At 40.1% G+C, this 13,422-nt stretch overlaps 1 long non-coding RNA gene across 1 annotated transcript in view; it reads right to left on the bottom strand.

Annotated features, from left to right (window-relative positions):
* Positions 1-2,379: 2,379 nt before the first annotated feature.
* LOC125619433 overlaps positions 2,380-13,422 on the bottom strand; it is a 65,393-nt gene continuing 54,350 nt past the window's right edge. The window contains exons 3-5 of the long non-coding RNA XR_007350995.1: positions 11,564-11,608; positions 10,213-10,311; positions 2,380-6,092 (exon numbers count right to left, since the gene is read on the bottom strand). This is a non-coding gene — a long non-coding RNA (uncharacterized LOC125619433). The remainder of the gene's footprint in view (positions 6,093-10,212; positions 10,312-11,563; positions 11,609-13,422) is intronic.

Raw genomic sequence — 13,422 nt, 5'->3', positions numbered from 1 at the left:
GAAAGAATCGGCTCCAATTAATGCTCAGACCACTTTATTTGTGTAAAAATATAACATGGTTAATAAAATGTTAGCTATGAATAAAAATGTAACTACAACGAAATGCAAATGTAGGTGCTGCTAATGTGCAATACTGTATACCCAAGTTGATTTCTTCAGTGGAGAAAAATATCTATGATGCTCTCAGTAAATTAAATTATATCAGAATGTGTTCTTTAGAAGGTCCTGGAAACTTGAGATTTCAGACTTTAATGCCTGTGCACACACCAACCTTAAAAAGCAAAGATTTGAAACAGATAAAGCAACATTTTGCCTAAAGTTCATTCATCAAAGGGCTGCATATCTTGAAAAGGGTAAAAGTACTACTAAACCCATCAGGGATAAGTAAAGGCTATATACTATAGATTATTTTAATCCCCCAGCTAGATATAAAAGGGATAATTACATATTTGTGGTTGAAGCCATGTGGTGGAAAAATCAATACAACTTTTTTGTATGACACTTCATTAGTGTGAAAAATTTTAAAAGCTGAAAAGAACTGCCTTGCAATTAAATGCTTCTGCTACTTCAGCTCCAGTAATGGGTTTGTATTATTATCTAGTTTATTTGAAATAGTGGTTGCACTATAGAAGTAATTGGAAAACATTGATTATGCACTTGTATCTGGAAAGCCTGGCAAATCATTACAGGGCCCGGCAACAGTTAGTTAGCCTTACTAATGAAGCACTAATTGCTCTAAGTAGGTTAACATGTTAGTGAAACTATAGGGAGATAATAGTTTAGAAAATTCTGAGATATTTTGCCAAACATGTATTTCCATTTAATATTCCAAAGATAGAAATCATGTGGATTTTTTTTCCTTTTTATTTTTGTTTTTGATGCTCTGTTGAGGGGCAGGGAGTAGCCTTAATGAAGTTCCCACATTGCTTAGCTTGAAATGACTCCATCTTCTTCCAGGTTCTTTGCCTATTAACCCAGCCTGATTAGCAAACAGAACTATGCCATGATCAGCATAGCCATCTCAAGTAAGCTATGGGGTCCCTCAGTTGAGAAACTTCTGATATTTCTATCTTGGGTCAGTCTCTCCAATCAAGGCCTTGGTGATTTAATTAGGCAAAATCTTTGTGCTGTTGAATCATGATCCAGTTGTCCTAGGTCCAGAAAAGAAAATTTAAATATTGCTTTTTTTTAACTTCAAATTAATTTGCTTAGTGGGACTTTAATGATAAGAAGGGGGAGTAGAAAAACCTCCCAATGCTATTCATGAGATTTTTAAGAGGAAAAGAAAATCAGTGTTAGAGAAATTCTTGCATATACGCACCAGGAGATAAAAGACAAGAATGTTCAAAGCACTTGTGTCTGTAAGAATAGCAAACTAACAGATTCTAGAAACCACTCAGTGCCCACTGACAGGGTAACAGTGAAATAATTGCATTCACACAATGGAGTAGTATGCAGTAGGTAAAAATGAATAACACAAAAATAAAAGCACACACATTATGAATGAATCTTAGAGATATAGTGTTAAATGAGAAAAGTAAGTTTCCAAAATCCACATGTAATATGATTACATTTTATAAAACCCCCAAATGAAACTAAACAATTTTAATAATATGTACACATAGAGCAAAATTACTTTTTAAAAATGTATGTAATGATGTAAATAGAAAGTTCAAGATGGAAATTAGTTCAGAAGGTAGAGTGGAGCATATTGGAGGGGTTGTAGCTTTAAATTGGGTAGAAATTCATGCTGTTATTTTAATATTATGCTTTGTAACTCTAATGTTACAGATAAGCTTTTTTTTTTAGGGGGTGGGGATACCAGGGATTAAACTCAGGGGCACTCAACTACTGAGCCACATACCCAGCCCTATTTTGTATTTCATTTAGAGACAGGGTCTCACTGAGTTGCTTAGTGCCTCACTTTTGCTTGAGGCTGACTTTGAACTCGCAATCCTCCTGCCTCAGCCTCCTAAGCTGCTGCGATTACAGGCATGTGCCAGCATTACTGGCATAGATACTCTTTTATACATAATAATAAAAATGTTTTAAAGAATTGTCATCTTCTTCCCCCTTAAAAAAATTACATCATGTCAAGTCCAAGCATCAAGTCTATCACTTTAGTTGTTCTAACAAAATCAGAGAGAAAATCTTTCTACTTTTAAATTGTGGTATTTTGAGGGGGAGGAGCTCATTATTGACAATACCAATGTGAACAACTCAAAGAGAAAAAAAATTGATTAAAAAAGTATGTTGATTGAGATATAACAATTCACTTTTATATGTTTATACTTTATTCCATAAAGATGGGAGATATTTATCTTTGCAATGTTTGAGTAGTTCTCTCTCTCAATGGGTGGGGAGTACTTCAGGGTTTATGTCTGAGAAACAGAGTTATCTTTGGGGGCAATTATGGAAACAACAGTAGTGTACGAGTTGGAGAGAGCACTGTTCCTGCCACTCTTACAAATGTGTGTGTGTGTGTGTGTGTGTGTATTTTTATATATCCCCCAATATAAAAGGCAATTGAATGGCATAATCACTGTAAGATGTCCAACAAAGTTTGGGCGTCAGAGGGAGGGGGAGGCTAATTTTCTGCCTTGCTTTCCTTACCTGGCCACTTCTACTTTCCTGTACCAATAGCGTGTAGCATAAAGTAAGTGTCCAGTACATCTTTTCAAGTCAAGTTTTTTTGTGGAACCAGTTAGATATATTAAATAATTTATTTGAACACAAAAGTGAAAATTCACAACTGAAACAACAGTGACTCACAGAAGAAAAATTTAGTTTCTTAAATCTCTGCCATAAGTGAGAAAAACACTCCTTTGAAGCAAACCAGGGACTAGCGATGCTCTTGAATTTTTTTTTCTCCCCTAACATGTGGGTTGAAGTTAGTATTTTGAGAAATGCAGCTCATGAAAAAAAAAGTCCACAAAAATGTAAGAGGGTCTGAGGTTCAAAATATTTCCTTGATCTGTTTTTATTTTTAAAGCCAAAGAATTCTTATCGTTTAGAGCTTCCTACTGAAGTGTTTGCACTATGCTAAGTTAAATGATGCCTAGATTTGCTTCAAAACAGCATGGGCAGGGAGAAGGAATATAGATGAACCACACTGGCCCTAAGTATGAAATGACATTCGTTGAAGATAGAAGATGAGTATATGTGGGGGTTGTCACATTATTTGATCTCTTATCTATTTAATTTCTTTCTGTAATAAAAATTAAAATCTGTAGGTGCAGATTTATTAAACTCTCATTTGAAAATATTTCGTTCAATTGTCCTAGTCGATCATTCATTCTGTCTCCTTGGGTTGGAAAAAAATATATTGGATTTTCATTCTGGCCACTGATTCCTCTGGGGTGGGGGGGAACTCATCTGTTTATTTTCAAATGACATTGGGTGGTAGCAAACAGGTGCCATTCAGAGATGCCACTAGAAACAGAACTGTCAGCCTTCCATAGGAGTTTGTGTTTCTCTTCATGTTGATGGGATTTTCCCCCCTTGGAGTTATTGCAAGGATCTGGCTGGAGTGGGAGGTTGCAAAGAGAGGGGATTATTGTTTAAATGGGACCCTATTTCTAGCCTTAAGTCAGAGGAGAGCCATTCTGGTTGCATTCAACATTTCAAAGAGAAGTAACAATGCTCTCAGAGCTCTGCTCTCTACAAAGCAGCTCATTATTGTAAATGTGGGGCATGTTTAGACTGCTAAGGAGAATCATAAAAGTACAGCCTCTGCCGCAAGCTCCTTTGGCAGTAAACATTGTCCTCAGGCCAGATATACTTCCGGGCAGCCCCAGCACCCACAGCCTGAGTAGAAAGCTCACCCGATGATGCCGGGGAGGAGGAAAGTGGAGTTAGGAAAGTATAAATGTGCATGGTGAACATTATCTGCAAGGTCTTTTATGTTAAGGAAATCATGACACCTGCCAATCTTTCAAATTCCAAAGGGTAAAGCATGAGGCCTAGTAGGCTGTCATTGAACATGACAAGCTTAATGCCAAGTTTATAACAGAAAAAGGGCAATCTTATTGTGGTTTATTCAGTTTTATGTTGCTGGTTCGGTAGGAAGGCTCTCCCTCTTTCTCTCTCTCCGGGTCTCTCTCTCGCTCTCTCTTTTAAATCTAATTTATAACATTTGAAAGACCGAACGGATTCTTTACATATCTCCTGAGCCCCCACTCCTCTGCACTACCCCCCATCTCTCCTTTAGGGAGCAACCCCTAAATCCTTCCAATTTAGCATCTTGGTGAAGCCAGACAATAGTTGGAGTTGAGCATTTCCTTCCGTCGTTATAGAGCTGTTTCTAACTCCAAACATTTCTGTTTAATTACTGCTCAGACTGTTGCGCTATTTCCATCCAACCTGCCCCGCGCTTGAGCCCATTGGGCTGAAGAAAGAATTACTCCCTGCGCTGTTCCTTAGCCCTTCTTGTTCAGATCTGTAATTGGCCCTGTGTTTTTGACTTTTTGCTAATAAGCAGCTTACTTTCTCTCCCCCTAGACTCAACCCACCACTTTTGTTTCATGAATTTTACAAAGGATTTTAATAGATGCTTTAGGCTATGCAAAATGTTATATGAAGGGGAGCCGCTAATGCAGCAGCCTTGACACAAAGGACGTGTGAATGGCTGCTTATCATTACAGTCAGGTCTCAAAATTTTCATTAGGAGTTCTGGAGGACAAAAGAAGAAAAAAAAAGTGCAGCTATATGAAGGAATATTAACCTATACTGTGTAACCAACTATAATTGCTTAGCATTTTACATTAACTCTCTTCAGACACGGCCTCTCATTATTTTTACACATACATAATAACTGCTTATTACAGCGGTATAGTTCATGCCGATACATGGTGGATAGGGCTGTGTCAGCACTTCCAATATAAGACCCACTTTCATGGGTTTAAAACAGCTGTAAAACTTACCTCCAGACCAAAGATTGGTAATCAACCTTCCACCTGGAGAGGGAATTTTGTTTAAAGTTAAAGCAAAAAAAATCCCTAAAAATACCACTTTCATTAAGAAAAGAAACTTTGCTTGTTGTAAATTATGAAAGTAACAAAGTGAATGAGCATGCTAAAGACACTTTTGAATTTCTAAATATGGAGATTTATGGAAACTCACTCTAAAATGTGCTTTCAATGATAAATTAATTTTAAACAGTACTGAAATGAAATAACGCACCCACAGTGGGCTTTATTGAAAGTATTTACATTTCCAGAGCTTCTACTTTATGCACTGGTGCTAGGAACACTGTGTGTATTTCCAAGACGTTTAGTCCATGGTTTTCTCTGGAAAATAAAATATCAGTTTTTTGTGTCCGTAAAAAGTCCTATACTTGTATATGACAACATATGGACTTTCAGAATTATTTTGGCATTCTGTTTTCTGAAAGTTTCTGAGCAACTAGTTTTGGCTCAGGGAAGGAAAGTAGGAATTCGGCAAAATATTTGAAGTCCTTAGATTGGGAACTTGGGAAGATAAGTTGGTAGATTTCTCAGACGAACAAATGAGTCAATTTGTGAAGGTTTAGGCTTCTGGTAGTAGTAATTCCAAGGAAGATGTTACTAATTTTCACTGACTTTGTAAAATTCTCCAAAGTTTTCTCAATGGCCAAAATATAAAAGTATCCTGAAATCAAGCTCAAATAGTTACATGAGTTTCATCAGTATTATACACACAATGTTTCCAATTCAAGGGTCCTGAGTTAGAAGCATTTATTTCTAAAAGATATAGAAGCTGCAAGATAGCATATCATTTTTTGAAGTTATAGAGAAATGCTTCTTCTATGGGTATAAGAGAACTTACAAGGAAATTTTCTCTTATGTTGAAAAAGCCTTAGAAAAAATATCTTGAAACTGATTTCAATGGGTTTTATAGCAAAAAATCGGAACTATATCCTTAAAGGTAATATGTTTATGAACAATAGATCAAATATATCAAACATGAATGGGATAAAGTAGAGTGCATGCCTTTAATTCCCATTAAGCTTCTGGTCTTTCCATCTGCTCCTGTCACACTTTAGCTCAAATGACAAAGCCATCTTAGCTGTATTTCCCAGAGTTAGCTGATTCCTTGACATAGCCCAAGGGGTGCTAAAAAAGAAAAAGAGGTATCCATTTAAAAGTGCAAGCCCATTTAGAATAATTTCAGATTCAATAAAGCAACTTATTCTACTATTATGACTTGAGGTGACGGTATGCAGAAGGAGGAAACATGGACTTGAAGAGGTTCTTGGCACAAAGGTATTAATGTTTCCTGGTATTGGTGCAGTAAGGAGGTAGCAAGTCTGTCCCTAAACTGTTGGAGTGAAGGGTTCCTGGCTGGCATTTGTGCAATGACTCTTCAGCAATAGAAAAAGCTGCAACTTGTTAGTACAGTTACAGTAAACAGTGCTGGCCTCACATAGCTAATTAGCTGTGGCCCCGGCTCGCCTGTGCTATGTGGTGACACTCTAATCAGAGATGATTGTCATCAGATATCACAGATGTCTTTCTCTCTCGCTGCTCAGCCCAGGCAGGAGCTGGCTAGCTCAGAGCAGGCAGCGCTCGGAGCTGTTCAGAGACACCAGGTCTCTGGGTGCCTCAGCTGCCGGCTGCAGGCAGCTCGTCACTCTGCCTGCTGAGAGAAAGGAAGCAGGGTTAGGCAAGGGGGGGATCCTACCTGTCAGGTGTTCCAGGAGGCAGTGATGCAATCAGTTTGAAAGCAGAGGTTTCAGAACAAAAAACCTGTAACTGAAGCTACTCAGGACTTTTTCAAGCCACCTGGGATTCTTGGAGATGACAAATGCTAATTCTTTCAATTCATTACATATTTTTGAACCGAGTGTCTGAGAGGGCTAAAGGAGCAGGCTTCAAGATTTACAAGCCACAATCAAGGATGTGGTAAGGAAAATAAAGCAGCATGCCAAGAGGTGTGACTTGAGCCCTAAAGTGTGAACCTGATAACCCTATAATCCTCCACCTCTCACTCACAGCTAGTCCTCTCACTCCACCCCATAAACTTAGAAACTCTCTCCTCCATTCTCTAACCCTCCTCCTATCATCCTGTTATCCCACAGGAGTGACTGAACTCCTGCCACTGGGGTTGCTGGTAATCCTCTCTTCTGAAGGGCCCTCAGCTTACTTGACTTCTCTCAGAAGTAACAATTGCCACCCTTGCGTTTTGCCACCATGTTCAAATACCCACCCCCTTCACTCTCCCAGGACCCACTCTGCTTCCCCAGTTGCCTCTTGGGCTCTTTGTTCTTGTGCTGGAATTTCAGGGGCTCCATCTCCTTATCTAGAACCTTTCTCAGCTGCCATCTCCTGTACAGCCTCATCCCCCTATGACTCTACCCATTGAGCCACTCTGGACATCCAACTCTTCTTCAGGCCTCACCTGGGCTCCACATTTTTACTGAACATTTTCACTAAATGTCTCATCTCCTATTTGACTTGCCTCAAACTATATACCCATCTGTCCCGTGTCCCAGCCCTTCTTTCCCTTTAGGAGCTTCTTCTAAGTCAGGTCCCACTTTGTTCTTGCCAACTCATTGATGACTCCACGTTCCACTTGGGTCACTTGAGTCGGAAACCGGAAACCACCCTGGAGCCCAGCTCTCCTTAGGTCCCAAAGCCACACTGTCAGGAAACCTGTTGTGTCCTCCTCCTTACCTCTCCATGCCATTCCCTCTCTTTCTCTGTCTTACTCAAGCCTTTATTATATCTACCTTTTGGGCTAATTCCTGATTCAAGAATATCCCTCATCCTTCAGAGTGACCTTTCTAGAATGCAAAGCTGATCCTGTTATTCTCTTTCTTGAAATATTCCACAGATCCATAAATTTTGAGGAAAGCTTAGAGTACAAGGCTCTCTTGAGTGGACCCCAGCCCATTTCTGGACCTGCCTGTGACCATCCCTTACATCCCTGTGGACTGTGGTTTTCCCACTGCCCCTGCTATAGTCACACCTGAGTCTTTGCATATGCATTAAATGTTCTGCCAAACTCAGCTCAAAGTTCTTCTTTTCTCAGACACCTTTCCTGACATTTCTAACAGAAGAAGATGCTGCTTCCCAGCATCTCATTTTTATATTTGTGTTGTAGATCTAATTACACCCCTATGAATGTTAACATATCTGTCTACTCCACTTGGCTGGGAATCCTGGAGAGCACATCATGTTCATCTTGCAGCTCTTCACCTGGCCTTGCCTGAAACAGAGTAGACCCTTAAATATTTATTACATGAATGAATGAATAAATGCCAGGATGGATGAATGGATGGATGAGTGAGAATATACCATCACATAGGGAAAGGTAGGAAGAAGACTAACATCTTTTCACAAACTCAGAGCTTAGGTCTGAGTTTGAGAAGGGTGCAAGCAGAAGGAAGAGTAATAACAATAACTACTATTCATTAGGCACATACTTTGTACCAGGCACCATGCCAAATTTATAAATTATCCCATTTAAACCTTATGATTTTAATTGTCTTATAGATGAGAAAATTGAGGCTCAAGAATTAGTATATGAACCCAAGAATACTTGCTGTATTTCAAAGTCACCCTGCCTGTACCATCCACAGGAATGGTTTCAGAGGTTTTGCATTTTGCAATTTAGGCCAAGGTAGACTTGAAAAGGGGGTAGGAAGAACATCCTTATTACTTTATGGTTAAAAATAAGATAGGTGTTTTTATTTTAAGATGACCAGTCTATTTCCTTAGCTAATTGTGGTGTAAAGCTATAGGGGGAGGTTTTTACCTCTCCCCTTTCTCGGAACTAGGGCCACAGAATCCCTTACCTATGACGGTCTCCTTGCAAAATGCAGGCCTTCATTCAAAGTGGAGCTCAGGAAAGAGTCAATTTTGAAAAAGCATTTCTATTGCTGATGCAGAATGGAATCCTTGCCTAGGAAGTCCAGCAAAACTGTGGTCAGATCACTTGGTTTGCAAATAAACATTTTCACAACCCACTTATTATTTGTTAGATGTGATGCTTTCACCAAATTAGTTGAGTAATTGAACCTCTGGTTATTGTGGTACTGAGTAGACAGCCTCAGCGGCGCACAGAATAAAGAATGTGTGTTCGAGCAAGGGAGAGTGTGGGGGAGCTGGTTGAATTTAAAACCTTTAAATGCTTGTAAATAATATTGAAGGGCTGTTTTCCAACATTTAATTGGGTGGAATATAAGGGTCTTTTTATTTAAAAAAGAATTTTTTTGGAATGGGGAGGAAATTCAGGAAAAAAATATGTCTTTGGCTTTGGCACTGAAAACATAAAGTTCTTATATCTCCTCTCTGGCCCCCCACCTTTTCCAGTATGTTCACAACATATTTTTCTGTCTCTGGTTTGACCTTTATTTTGTCAAGTTTCTGGAATTATAAGGAATTCATAACTACCCAGAAATTGAGATAGATACTGACTCCTTTTAATTTAAACTATTTTGTTGGGCTTATAGAAAAACAACAAAGATCTTAAAAAGCCACACATTCTTATAGGCATAATGAGGACCAGGGAAGACCACTAAAGGCTCCTAACCTGACTGTGAGTTCATAAGTTTAATCAAAATGTAATCTTTTATTTTATTGTGGGGCATTTTTTTTTCAGCTATGTAGTTATGTGCTAAGCCAAAGCAAAGCATGTATGGCCAAGAAAACAGGAATAAGTAAAATAGGGTAAATAATCAAGTGATTATCTCAAATTATATATAACCATATAGAGTCCTACTGATGATCACAATTTGTATTTGTGACATTTTCCACTTTGTAATGTGTGTGTGCATGTATACATACACACACATATATGTATGTGTATGTGTGCATGTGTATCCAGTCACATTTGGACTGTAGACCAAACCTATGAAGTTAGTAGATAAATATCATTATCTCCAATTTAGAGACATGATAACTGTAGTTTAGCGAAATAGATGCAATGACTTTCCCAGGATGCAAGTACATTTCTGAAAGCCTGGTGCTTTCTCTCCCCTGTAGCAACACAGCACTAAACATGCATGTGCCTGTGTGGGCTGAAGGCCGTGCCCAGAATGCAGACTCAAGTTTAATTCCGTAGCAGGTTAGAATAGTAAGCAAATTTAAGATTGTACAAAAGTTGCATTTCTGGTCCCAAAGCCTGGTTTAATAAAAGCAAATCAGCCTTGACTATTAGCTAAGTAAATGAAAGTGTTAATTAAGCTCAGCTCCCTTGTCAGAAATAAAAGCTTGTAAATTTCAAACATACCTGAGGAATGTGAGCAGGCAACTGTGAATTTGTGTACAGGGTGTCATTACGTTCATTTGTTTGCCTGGTGTCCAGTCTGGGGACTGCCAGATAGTGAACCTTTAATAAATCGGAAAAGGAGGAAAGGAGGAAAAGGGAGAGGAGGGAGTACAAGGGTGAATGAAAACCAGGGAGAGGGAGAGCCGGAAGGAGGGAGTGAACTTCATTCACTAATTGGCTGTGTTGAAGGTGAATGTTAACTAAGGCATGGTTTGGACAGTTGCCAATTTGTTCTTCCTGCCTGGGCTGTTAGCTGACTTCCTTCCAATAGGTATGAATGTATGTCCACAAACATTCAACAGTTCTGCATATACACCTACCAGCACACAAGTGTGCACACACACAGGCCCATGCACACACTCTCAAAACCGAGTCTCCCATTTAACACAAAGGGCCAGAGCAAAGGTATGATCAAAAGGAGGAAGAAATCCCATAGATGAGAAAGAGGCAAAGGAAAACATTTCTGGTGAGACTTACATATCCTTAAATAATTAGGACACTGAAACTGAAATCACATGCATATACACCTGCACACGGTTTCCATAAACTTGGAAAGTGTGGGGAGGTAGCCCTATTGCTGAAATGAAGTTAAACATATTCACTAAAATATAAAAGCTGCTCAAAGTAAGGGGCTTTCTAAAAACTTAGAACTTCTGATGATGCTAGCCAAATTATGATTTGTTTCCAACAGAGAGATCCACCTTAAGACAGGTCCAGAGAGCTCAATAGAAACCAAATAGAGTAAGAGGAAGTTGGGAGTGTGGGTGTCAGGCTGTCAGTAATCTGACAGCTATGGTAACTACCCTCTAATCCAGCCAGCTCCAGCCACGCTCTCGCTGACACCACCAGGACTGACTGACAGCTGAGGAGCAGGCACTTTTTACAGGCTCAAGTGACATCCAGTCTATTAAGGCTGACAAGCACAAAGCAGAGATTTGCCCTGAATGGTTTGGTACTGAAGTCTAGTAAAGGGGTTATTTGAAAGGTCTTAGAGAAAGTGTCAGACTCCAGCTCAGATGATAACAATATTGTAATGATGGTACTGGACAATGAAGTGTGATGATTGCCCATCCGGGCCAGGAAGACTGTAGGAGAATGGGGAGTGCTGAGAATGAGCACACAGAAGCCCATCCTCCAAGGCCAGCATGCAACCGTTCAAGAAATTTCTTTGGTGGTGTGTTTGCCTGCACCTTGGGGAGCTTCCCATAGTTGCATATTAACTGTATTATTTGCATGGGGACTGGAGGTGGCAGTGAGCAGAGCAGAGGACTAGGTATAAAGTAGGTGACACCTGAAAGGAACATTTACCTACCTTTGGTTCACTCTTCAGTTCATCAGAAGGCATTGGGAATATTTTCTAGAAAAAGATGAATTGCAATTTTTAGAATTGCCTTGCTTAGAACTCTGGCTGAAAAGTAAAATAGTGACTCCAAAAGATATGACCGTGACTGTCATTGTTGCTATTATTGAAAGCATTGGTTCTCACAGGGTGCCAGGTACTGTGTCAACAATATGTATGTGGGTTTTTGTTTTGTTTTGTTTTGTTTTTTATTTTGGTGGGTATGAGAATTGAACAAAGGACCTTGCACATTCTAGGCAAGCAAGCTGCATCCTCAGCCCCTTTTTAAATTTTATTTTATTTTGAGACATGGCCTCAAATTTGTGATCCTCCTGCCTCAGCCTCCTGTGTAGCTGAGATTACAGATATGTGTCACCATACCCTGCCCTGTCTTCTCATGGTTCTCTCTATGAAATTAAAAGAAGGGCACGTATCATAATGCTGTTTTACTGATATGCACTCCCATTTGGGTTAGGCATGTCCTTATGTGTATATTTATTCATTGCCCATTTATTTATTTAGTTCATACATATAATGTGTTTAATATAAGACTGAAACTTTGGTAGATCCTAAGAAGACCTCAGTGAGCAAAGGAGTGTACTCCCCATCCGCACAGTGATTAGACTCCAGGGCTGAAGGCTGATGCTCAGCTACTAGCACACCAGCTGTTAATACACTGACATAACTTCCATTTTGGCAAACAGCCACTGCTTTGAGCACCAAGTGCATCCCTACCTCTCCCCCACATCTGCTTCTCTGGCCTCTCCACCCCCATGACTCCTCGAAACTCCCCATGAGCCAGCAACCAAAGAATGGCTGCCTGGCATGGCAGATCCCTCTTCTAGCCTTATGTCCAACATTCATTCTGAATGGTCTTTTTAATTTTCATATCTACTAGTTGAGAAAATATTTAAACCCTACAGCTAGTGAAGCTCATAATTTTAAAATTTACCCCCAAAATTACAAACATTTTTTTTTCAGAGATCCGAGTTTACTCTTAAAAAATTCTAGAAGTTTTCCCACATGGAATTTCCTTGGGAGTCATGTCCATATGGAGAATTTAAGTTTGAATGTGCATAGATAATAAGAAGACAGACACACTAAGGAGTTTAGATTCCCAGAGAAAGCAGAGTTATTCTCACTATGAGAAGTTGGGGGGAAGAGCTGCGGAGGCCAGGGCGGCTCTGCTACGGTCGCAGACAAGCGCGGCGCTCCCGAGCGCAGCCCAGAGACGGAGGCGATGGCGGCAGGGTTTCATTTCTAGAAATCTGGACTGGAAACAGAAGCAGCAGTTTGTATAATCCCAAGAACTTGCTTATACCAGGAAGCTGTAAGGGCAACATGAATATCATTGAGGAGATGTAACATGGTGGCAGGCGCAGAGAGATCAAGTCTCTGACATCTTCAACTGCGCGGGCATAGGGAGCCGTAAACTGTCTAAATGCTGTTTGCTCAGGATCACTAGGCAATGCTGAGCTGACGTGGATCTGGGGTGTACAGGCTGGGCCCCTCAGAACACACACACAGAGCCCGAATCGGAGGCAATTAAGCTCCGGTTCGCCTGCTTTGTGTGACTCAGCACTAACGATCCCGCTGAAATAATTGGCCGGCCCTTAGGAACTTACAGAGGTAAAAGCCAACCGAGCCTTCATAGGCAGTGGCCACAGGACTGAAACGGGGATTGGGAGAGACAGTCAGGACCCACCCATTGCATTGGTCACCCAGCAAAGGGAACAAACGGTCACCATTTGCAAGGGATACCACCATGGCAGAGAAATGGCGTCACGGGCGGAGGAGATAACTGCATTGAAACCAGCGCAACAGGTGTGTAA

This window comes from Marmota marmota, unplaced genomic scaffold, assembly GCF_001458135.2.
Source record: "Marmota marmota marmota unplaced genomic scaffold, marMar, whole genome shotgun sequence".
NCBI classification, from domain to species: domain Eukaryota; kingdom Metazoa; phylum Chordata; class Mammalia; order Rodentia; family Sciuridae; genus Marmota; species Marmota marmota.
Note: the sequence above shows the minus strand (reverse complement) of the source record. Positions and strands in the feature narration are given on the sequence as shown.